This window comes from Poecilia latipinna, unplaced genomic scaffold (genome assembly GCF_001443285.1).
Source record: "Poecilia latipinna isolate Pla-1442-1.1 unplaced genomic scaffold, P_latipinna-1.0 Scaffold991, whole genome shotgun sequence".
In the NCBI taxonomy this organism is placed as follows: domain Eukaryota; kingdom Metazoa; phylum Chordata; class Actinopteri; order Cyprinodontiformes; family Poeciliidae; genus Poecilia; species Poecilia latipinna.
The window spans coordinates 54,120-63,495 of record NW_015113607.1 but is presented as its reverse complement, the minus strand read 5'-3'; the positions used below and the strand labels follow the sequence as shown (position 1 = coordinate 63,495).

At 40.0% G+C, this 9,376-nt stretch overlaps 1 long non-coding RNA gene across 1 annotated transcript in view; it reads right to left on the bottom strand.

Annotated features, from left to right (window-relative positions):
• Positions 1–286: 286 nt before the first annotated feature.
• Positions 287–9,376, bottom strand: part of LOC106958510 (uncharacterized) — a 13,993-nt gene continuing 4,903 nt past the window's right edge. Inside the window, exons 2-3 of the long non-coding RNA XR_001427166.1 lie at positions 7,209–7,210; positions 287–296 (exon numbers count right to left, since the gene is read on the bottom strand). This is a non-coding gene — a long non-coding RNA (uncharacterized LOC106958510). The remainder of the gene's footprint in view (positions 297–7,208; positions 7,211–9,376) is intronic.

Below are 9,376 nucleotides of genomic sequence, written 5' to 3'. Positions count from 1 at the left end.
GGGACCCGTCATCTGAGAAATCCCTCTCCACATCCCCGTCCCTGGAGGGATGGGGTGGGGGGGCTCCTGGTATCCAAATAAACATTACAACAGTCTCAATGGGGATTAGCTTAACGTGCAGCGGTGCGGTGCCTGTGATATGTTGCTTTAATTGTCCCTTAAATTAAACGCGCAGCAGCGGTTTATCTTCAGATCTCATAAATCTAATAATCCTCCCTCGTTCTCGGTTAGGTTTTATCAGAATGCTCCGCCGTAGCCCTTCCGTCTTCTGATTTCTTCTCAACACGCTGCTCTCTCTTCCTCGCACACCTTGCAACTTGAGCTACTTTGTAAGACAAAGTGGAGCTAATCGCCAGTTTGCACATGGTGCCGTTTTTCATCAGTACAAGTAATTTATTAGCCAATTAGGAATGATGAAAGCTCACGGTGGTGTGGTCGGCGATTACTGCCCAACCCTGAGCCACGATGGGATTCATCACTCCAGTTGAAACGCGGAGGAGCGGGGCAAACGCCAGGGGAGTCAGAGCCACCAGGCTGGAGGAATGAGTTTGTTCTTTTCAGACATAATGAATGTTCAAGTTTCCATCAGTCGAAGCCGTTCCTGTCACTGCAGCTCCGAGGGAACTTCCAGATGAACCAGGAGCAAAACTCCAAGGAATAAAGAGTTCTGGGGGAAAAAGTTTCCACTAACTTACAAGAAGCAGAGGACTCAAAGGTCTGAGATATGAGGCAGGAAAGGAAGGAAGAGAGAAGGACAAAATTAAAGATACAGGTCAGAAGAAAGAAAGAAACACAAAGTAAAGATAAGCCAAAACAAGAATAAAGAGACAAAGAAGAAAAGACTAGTTGACACAAAAAGAAAAAAAGGAAACCAAGTTGAAAAAAGAGAGAACAAATCTAAGAGAAAAACAATAAAATAAAAGACAAGCTAAAGAAAAGAATAAAAAAAGCCACCTCAAAAGAAAGGAAAGAAACAAATCAAGACAAAACCAAAGGGAAGACGAGCTAAATCAGAGAAATAAAAAAGGAAAGAAAAGTCAATAGAAGGAGAGAAAGACAAAAAGAAAGAATAGTTGAGACAGACTAAAACAGTCAAAATGAAGAAAGAAACTGGCAGAGGAAGAGAGGAAGGTCTGAACATGTTTCTCAATACATCACCCAGTAGTTTGCCAGAAATGAAAAATACCAAAATCAAGTTCCAAAGTTTTTCCAGACTAGGTAGGAACCCAGAAGTACGACAGCAGACAAAAACAAGGAACGCTCTTAACGTATCTAAAGTTATATTTTAGCTCCTGGTGTCAAACATCACTGTTGTTCTACTGGCCAGTTGACATCTGAAGCAAAGTTTATGGAAAGAGCCGACTTCACTCAACGCAACCTGAAAACCTCAGCAATTATCTGGGAATATCCGTGGACAGAGGGTCACATACAGAGAGAAATATAGGGAATATTACTGTTAAAGGTGGAAAACCCTTACATTGTTCCATAAAACACAGATTCATTAACAATAGCCGGGGCTGAAAAAAACATGCAAAAGTGGATTAAAGTCTTCGTTTCTTACCTGAGGAGAAAGGAAGGCGGCCGGTTGTTTGGTTAACATGGAAAAAAAGCAGAAAGAAAAGAAAAATTGTTACCAGAAAGTCAAAACAATAATAACATTTCCAGTCGAAGTCTCTCCATAACGCTCAACACAACGCAGTCACTTCAATGAGAATGGATGGCATTTATGAATCGATTCGGTGAATGAAGGATCCAACTTGAGGCCAACGACACTCGCAATTTTCACTGTCAGTCATTAGCATCACTTATGGATTTGAAAGGCTACTGAAGACCCCTCATGTAGCTTACGTACATTGCATCAGTCAGCCTTTACACAACCAATGCTCAGATAGTTTCTGTGTATTCAAGCTAATGGCTTTGATGTAGAATAAGGTCTAAATTTTTTGCTCTATTGTATTTACAGTTTGGAGAGATTATACCCACTTTATATCTGAGCTAATCATTTTTTCCATACAGTCTAGATACTTTCTTTTTAACTTTTTTCAAACTACAAGAACAAGAGCAACAGCGCCTTACAAAGGTATTAAGAAGTGATTTATTGTCACAGATCAAGGTTTTCCTCCTGTACTGATGTTCTCTAACAAACCTCTATTGCCTTTACAGAACAGTTCAATTCAAGACTAAATTACACACATCAGAGTCTGTTTACTAATTAAGTGAGTTGTAGCAATGCCTTCCTGCACAGTCCCCTTCAATTCTCATCTCCCTTCAGTGCTTCGACTCGGGTTTCTCCCACTGAACTGGATTTCTAGGGTTGAATGTCAACCAGGCCAACCAACAAACAGAAGGAGAAGCTGTGAACAATTTTCTGCGCCGTTTTAAAGTTGAAGTCTGTAGTTTGGTAACAGCAGGGGAGGAAGTGAACGGAACCATTTGGTCCGACTCAGCTACGTTTTTTAAAAACTGAGCAATTAAAGTCGGAGCAAGGGGAATGTTCAAGATATTTAAGATGTTGTGACCCAATCTCCCACAAAGTTGTTTACAGGACACGTAATTTCTGGTAATCTTCATTGAACTGGCGCGATAAAGATGTCATGGTCAAACGTTAGCGATTGGGTAATATCAGATCCAATTATTTCAAACTTCAACACACTGACATTAGTTTCCAACTAGGCCTCGACTTTCAGTTGGTCTAATAAAACATACTGGTTATAATGTATCACAATGTTAAAAGGGTCAAGAGGTGAAAAACACTTTTGTGAGGCATTGTGTGTTTGACACAATAAAAGTGGAATGTAGAGGATTTTCTGCCGACCGTTTATCTCGACTTAATGAGAATTATCTGTGTCCATTCAAGCAAGCAGAGGTACACAAACAATTCCCCACAAGCATAATGAGGCAGATATCCCCAAACTGAATCAGAACCCGGTAATGGCTGTTTTATAGACGAGAGAGGGGGAAAAACAAAAATCTGAATCTCTTTAAAAGCTCACAGTTAGAACTGAATTGAAACAAATGGATAAAATGAAATAATTCCGCATGAGAACGTGCGTTGTGCGGATGAGGAGTCACAACAGACAAAACACTCTTTCCGACATTATCTTGAGTCGTGATTTAATTTCACCGCCTTCCAGACTCTTTGAAGTCATGGAGACGACTGGTGTCACAGGAAAACAGAGAGGAATAAAAGGCAGGGAGGCTTCAAAGGCGAGAATGTATCCTCACATTCATATTTATATTCTTGATGTATGTCAAATGTAAGGTAAATATTTCGATCTCTGAGCGTGTCTATAGTTTTTGCTTAAAATTCAAACACTGTACATATTCTGTCAGACGTAACTTTCACTTGAGTGGTCATAAATGAAATCTTCAAACATCTCTTTTTGACCATTTCATATTCTTTGATGTTGACACTAGAAGTTTAGGAAAAATCTCAGTGTTACACTTTTACAATAAATTATATATTTTTTGCATTTTCCTCTCTTCTTACTTGTTCTGAATCCAAACTATCTCAACATTGGCTTACTTACAGACTTCCTTCAAGAGGCTAAATACAACCAAAACAGACATGCGAGTCTTGTGCAAGCGAGAGAAATGGCTCCTGGTCTTTTGCCAAAGACAAAAAAGAAATCCTAGATGACATCAGAAGGCTGTTGGCTAAGGGTTGGAGTCACTGGTTGTGTCACAAGAATCCGACATACCATTTGGAAAACAAAAACTACAGCCATTGAGTGTATTTGCCGTTTTTAAGGACAATGGAAGACCGAGCAGAACGTAGCTTCCACGTCCTGAATTGTCCCGTTGAATTGGTGTCACATCCAGATAACGTTGTGCTACTTTTCGGACAACTATATGACGACTTCAGCCACTTAACCAATTGTAATGGAAAGTCAAACTGTGTAGAGTACAGATGAGACTTCCTGTTAAGTGCTGGTGAAAAAGTGCCATATAAATCATGTTTCTGAATTGCAGCAGGAAGCTAGAGAGAAACAATGCGAATCCCATGCAGAAAGATCTGAACCCAGTACTTTCTTGCTGCCAAGCAGCAGTGCTAACTCACTTGGGTAAAGCATTTTTTTGACTACTCAATCTCTACATGTTTTCAAGGAAAGAGTCCGTTTTTGAAGTTGGCGCAAGGCAAATTCATGTATGTCTATGTGGAACAGAAAGTGACATTAAAAGGTCGAGCTAATTTAATGAGAGTATCAAGTTTGTTGGGAAAAATTTACCAGCTCGTAATAAAAAATCTCACTGTTTTCCTGTGCAGTGACCTTTAACATGAAATGTTTTGCTTTCAGAAAGATTCCGTCGCCTCGCCCTTAATGCGGATGTTGTTGACGCGTCTGTTTATTTCAACAAATCCCCGTGGTCTCGGCCGTAATCCGTCCAGACAAAGTTCAGCTGAAGTTCACTCTCACCTTCTTCCACTTCCACTGTCACTCCAGCTCCCGCTCCATTTCCCCTCATCACATAACCTCTCTCAAACAGCCTTGTCAGCTCTGAAATATTAAACGCAACACAGCCACCGCTTGCCCTCAAAAAGCTGGTCGAGAAGGAAGGTTGTGTGGTTTTGATATGTAAGGCATGTCACAAAGAAAGAGGGTTCTTTAACCAGCAGAGAAAGGCAATAGAAAAACAAGCGTGGCCCGTCAACCTCCATTACTCAGATACCCATTCAAAAAAATGTCCAGTCCAACCAAATCCCTAGTGACAAAACTCCATAAATAGTCGTTTGTGTGCAACTTTAATCTCAGGACTGAAAGGTTTGAAGAGAACATTAAAGAACAAACAGCAAATTGAAGACAAAGAAGATAGGTCATCTATTATTATATGATTATGGCCGTTTTAGTTTGTCATAATTGGCAATTGAGCGGATCATGGTGACACTGCCACTTTACTTCAGATTTTTCTTCTTTGGGGTGTTTTGCTGTTCATTCTTTGGGTCGAGGCATTACATGTTTTGACAATTACTCTCTCTAGTTTTGAGTTTTGGATGCTGTGCAGCTGGAATGATTTTTGCTTTTACCTTCTTTCTTCCAGACCTTTGCAACAAGGTATTGTTTTTACGACTGGGTGAAGCTGATGAGCTTTTCAAAAACTCAAATCATACCTACAGTACGACCCCCAGAAGAGTTGAAAATGAAGTTTAATAAATGCTGAGAGGACGAGGAAGTTCAAGAGCTGACAGCATCATCCCGGACATGTTGCTGAGGAATACCACCTGTAATTTCCCTTTTGGATAAATAAAGCATTAATTGAATTGCGGAACCAATGAAAATCTTCGTAGATCACAGAGACCCTCAGAACAGGTGGAAGGAACATGGAAGGAAAATTAAGTACTCTGCAGAATTAAAGTATCTGAGGAAGACTGGTGAGAGAAAACAGTAAAAAGTTCTGTTCAAACTTTGTTTTCAGTCACAGAAGAAGTGAGAATGAGGCATAGACACAAACTGTCCCGAGTTTACGGGAAGATGAATGGAGCTTTATAGAGGCTAAATACAATTCTGGAGGAAAATGTGGTAAAGTCTCCAAACTGGAGTGGAGGTTCGCCTTCCTCCAGGACAAAAAACTCCCAAACACACAGCTATGGTTCAGAACAAACCATATTCTCACCAAGATTGATGTGTTTTGTAGAGATAAAGGGGCTGAAAATTCAGCAACATAGCCAGAGGACTTCGCCAGTGCTGGAGATGTATTTGGAGGGAAAGGCGGCTATACGAATTAAAATTAACTTTTGGATGTTTACTGATATATATATATTTTTAAACTATACATTCCTACCTTTTCGCTTTACAGCAATGCACTACTGAAAATGCATTTACCTCGAGATGAAGATATAATTAAATGAGGAACAAATCATGAGGTACTAGTACGGTTTTTAAGATACTATTTGAAGGTTTTCTTTTATTTCTAACACAAAGAAGCAATTCTGCCTAGATTTGTTCTAATTTCTGACATTTAAAAAAATAAAATAACAAAAAAAAACAAAAAAAAAAACCCTGACCTGAAAGATCAGGTCTGAGATGAAACTGGATATGCAAAACGAGAGAGGTACCATGTTTTCTGCAACGGTCTGGCAGAAAAACCAGAACAGAAGCAGGAACAACAAACATATCTTTTCATTTCTACTAGAAAGTGAAAATTAGATTTGCTTGTTTTTTCATTTCAGGGTGTGTAAGTGATGACAAAGTGGTTCATTAGTGTCTCGGTTGCAGTCAATAGGGGCCAATAAACCATATGTTTCATTGCATGTCATCACATTAATGAGTGATGATGTTTTTATTGGTCTTTATTGAACATGCAGGGCTCAGGTTAATGTGCAGCTGTGACCACTACATGAAACGCTTTCTCCTGATTCAGATTTAAACCAGATCAATAGAAAAATAATAACTCAACATGGACTTCACCACTCCTCATGTTAGCTCTGATTTTTTGGTTTGTGGTTATGAATTAGTTGTGGGCGATATGGACTTGAAGTTTTATCAGAATATTTTGTGGTATTGCTGTGACAATGTGAAAAATGATGATTATTATTGCTTTTTGTTTTTAGGTAACTGCATGGCTGACGCAGCGATCATAGACCTACAAACTAACATGTCCAATCGGAATGCACTTCCTTAAGACACCAGTCACATGTACACAGTTTAAGCTATGCTAAGCTAAACAGGCTAATCATGTGACTAGAAAAATGAGCCTGTGCTGTAGGCCTCTGTAACAAACAGAGCATGCTAAACAGATTCATGTGTTTTGTTTAATTACATAAATAGTTTTGTGATTCAGGTTTTGGCCCACTGTTCATTGTAATCCTAAGACTGCATTGCATTCAGATTAAATTTTCATTTTAATGTGCCACCCTTCTACAGTTTGTATCCCTGCTGGTCCTCCCAAAAAAAAGAAAAAATCTAGAAACGTCCCCACTCTCACACTCAGTCATTATCATCAGAAACTTATGTTGAACTTGTAGTGACAATGAACCTCATATTGCTTCCTACAAGGTTTTAGGTTTAGTATCACCAGTATAACAAACATGCTGCTGATTTCTGAGCAACGGCAAACTAAGTGAGAGACTTTTGCCTCTTGTTGCTAAAATATAATGGAAAATGACAACAGCACAAACTTAGACGGGAGAAAAAGCCACAGTCGATCAAACACTGCTGTTAACGGCTTGGACTGTGCAACCGGGCACGTACCGTACGCCGAGACGAGACGCCTGGAGATTTTAGAAGCAGCAAATAAAAACCCGACTGACTGTAAGGCGGGACAGGCAGAATTGCTAAGTAAATAGCAGGAGCCACACGGACAAACAAATCATCTCACGCTTTCGTGGAAGATGAAACAAATCAGAAGGACAGAGGTCGAAAGAAGGAGAAGAGGAAGTTGCCTACCGCCTCGCCTGCAGCTAAAGAGTCATACCTGATGATTCGCACTAGTAAGTGCTTCAAAGCAAAACTCCGTTGCTTGTCTTTGAGTTTATTCAAAAGATCCGGCTCAGATTCTGGCCACATGCAAAAAGGAAGCCGCTCATTAAATGGATGTTATGACAATTTTACCTGTAAAAACGCATCTGAACTTTCATCACCTTTGCAAGAAGCTTACCCAAAGAGAATAAATGAGAGTGTCCGACATGAAAGATTCATTTGTTAATGATAAGATTGCATTTCAGAAAAAAAAAAACACCTTGAACAGGGTGTTTTAAGGCATGAGTCAGAATGTGCAAATTAGATTGGGGGGACGTGCCTTTAGCTAGACGGACGTGTCACACACCTGATGAGTCATTAAAGGTGGCGTCCACCGAGGAGAGGGCAGGAGAAATCTATTGGAGCTGCTGGTAAATAGCATGGAGTCAGGCAGGCCTGCTGAAAGGACATCAAGGACGTCCTCATATGTGTTCATTAAGACGGCCACGAAGGGCCGGGCAGCTTATCAACTTCTGCTACTGATCTGTGGTAATGAGAACAGCCGAGCTTAAGAACAAGGGCTGCAAGGACAGGTAACACAGATCATTAGGAAATCTTTCTCTGGGATAAACACACACGCACACACACGCACACGCACACACGCACACACACACTATTCAAGACAAGATAGACCTAAACTACCACATTTTTCTCATAAAACTTAGAATCCAGAGAAACTCCTATCAGTTTAGCTAGAAAAACTACTCGTTACCTTGGATCAAGATTTAGCATTTCTGTGGATNTCTGTGCANCATGTAAGCATCGGGCTCCTACAACCATCTCTGTACAAGTACAGGTGAGAACATAATATACCCAACAGGGACAGCTGGAACTAATTACAGAGGCAGGAGAAGACAAATGAGAAGGTCTGAAGTAAAATTATCAGAGGACAAACACCCCAACGCCGTGATAGAGAAGAAGCTCTTAGCAACCAAAGTGAACAAACCATCAATCGGCCATCAGACAGTAACTTACAAAATCATATGAATGCCTGGATGTCTGTAAATATCCACTACTGCTATTTACCATTGGCTGAAGATTCAAAACTCAAACATTGCCTCAGGGGTAGAAATGCTCTCAAATAGGACCAAACAGAATGTAATGGAAAGAGTTGTATAAAGATAGGATGGCTGAAATTATCCCTGGTGCTCAGGGACTAAGGTTGTTCTCTATGAGCTCAGTAAGAGATTCTGAGGATCCTAGTAAATACAGTCCACTTCCAGTATTCACAGGGATTAGGAACCACAACCGCCCAGGAACGAATGAGATCCACAAATACTTGAGACGCCCCTTTAAAAACTTTCATAACTGCTTAGTTTATAAGTTCAAAGACCAATTTACTTCAAACTCTCATCCGAAAACACTTCAACGCCAATTTAAAAATCAACCTTAAAAATATACAGCTTACAACTGAACAACAGTTCAGCTGTGACTCTTACCAAAGTGAAACCTAATCTAGCCAGCCCTATACTCAGACACATTCTCTTTCACACACAATTCAAGCCTTTCTGTTTTAACATATACGGAAGAGAAGGTTAATATTGCAAATGTGCATAAAATGTTGTTTTTCCATAAGCGGAACGCTGACAATTCTGCAATTGTAAGAATTGTCAGAATTCTGACAATTGAAAGAGAGCTGTGCAAGTTCCATTAAATAAGAAACTAAATTAAAATCACGTGGATAAGCTAGCTAGCTTTTTATGTTTCAGAGCAGTCGCCGTGTCCTCCGTGTGCCGACAAACTACACAGAAAGATTTTCTCATTGACCCTGAACCTTGCACATCTTAGCTGACGTTAGCTAATTCTGTGTAATTCCACGTTTCTTTTGTTTATTAAATCCCGCGATTCAGTCCCAGTTTTCCGCCTCACAAAAATCATATTGCCCTACATATCCTCTTGCCTATCATTCCCTCTAAAAC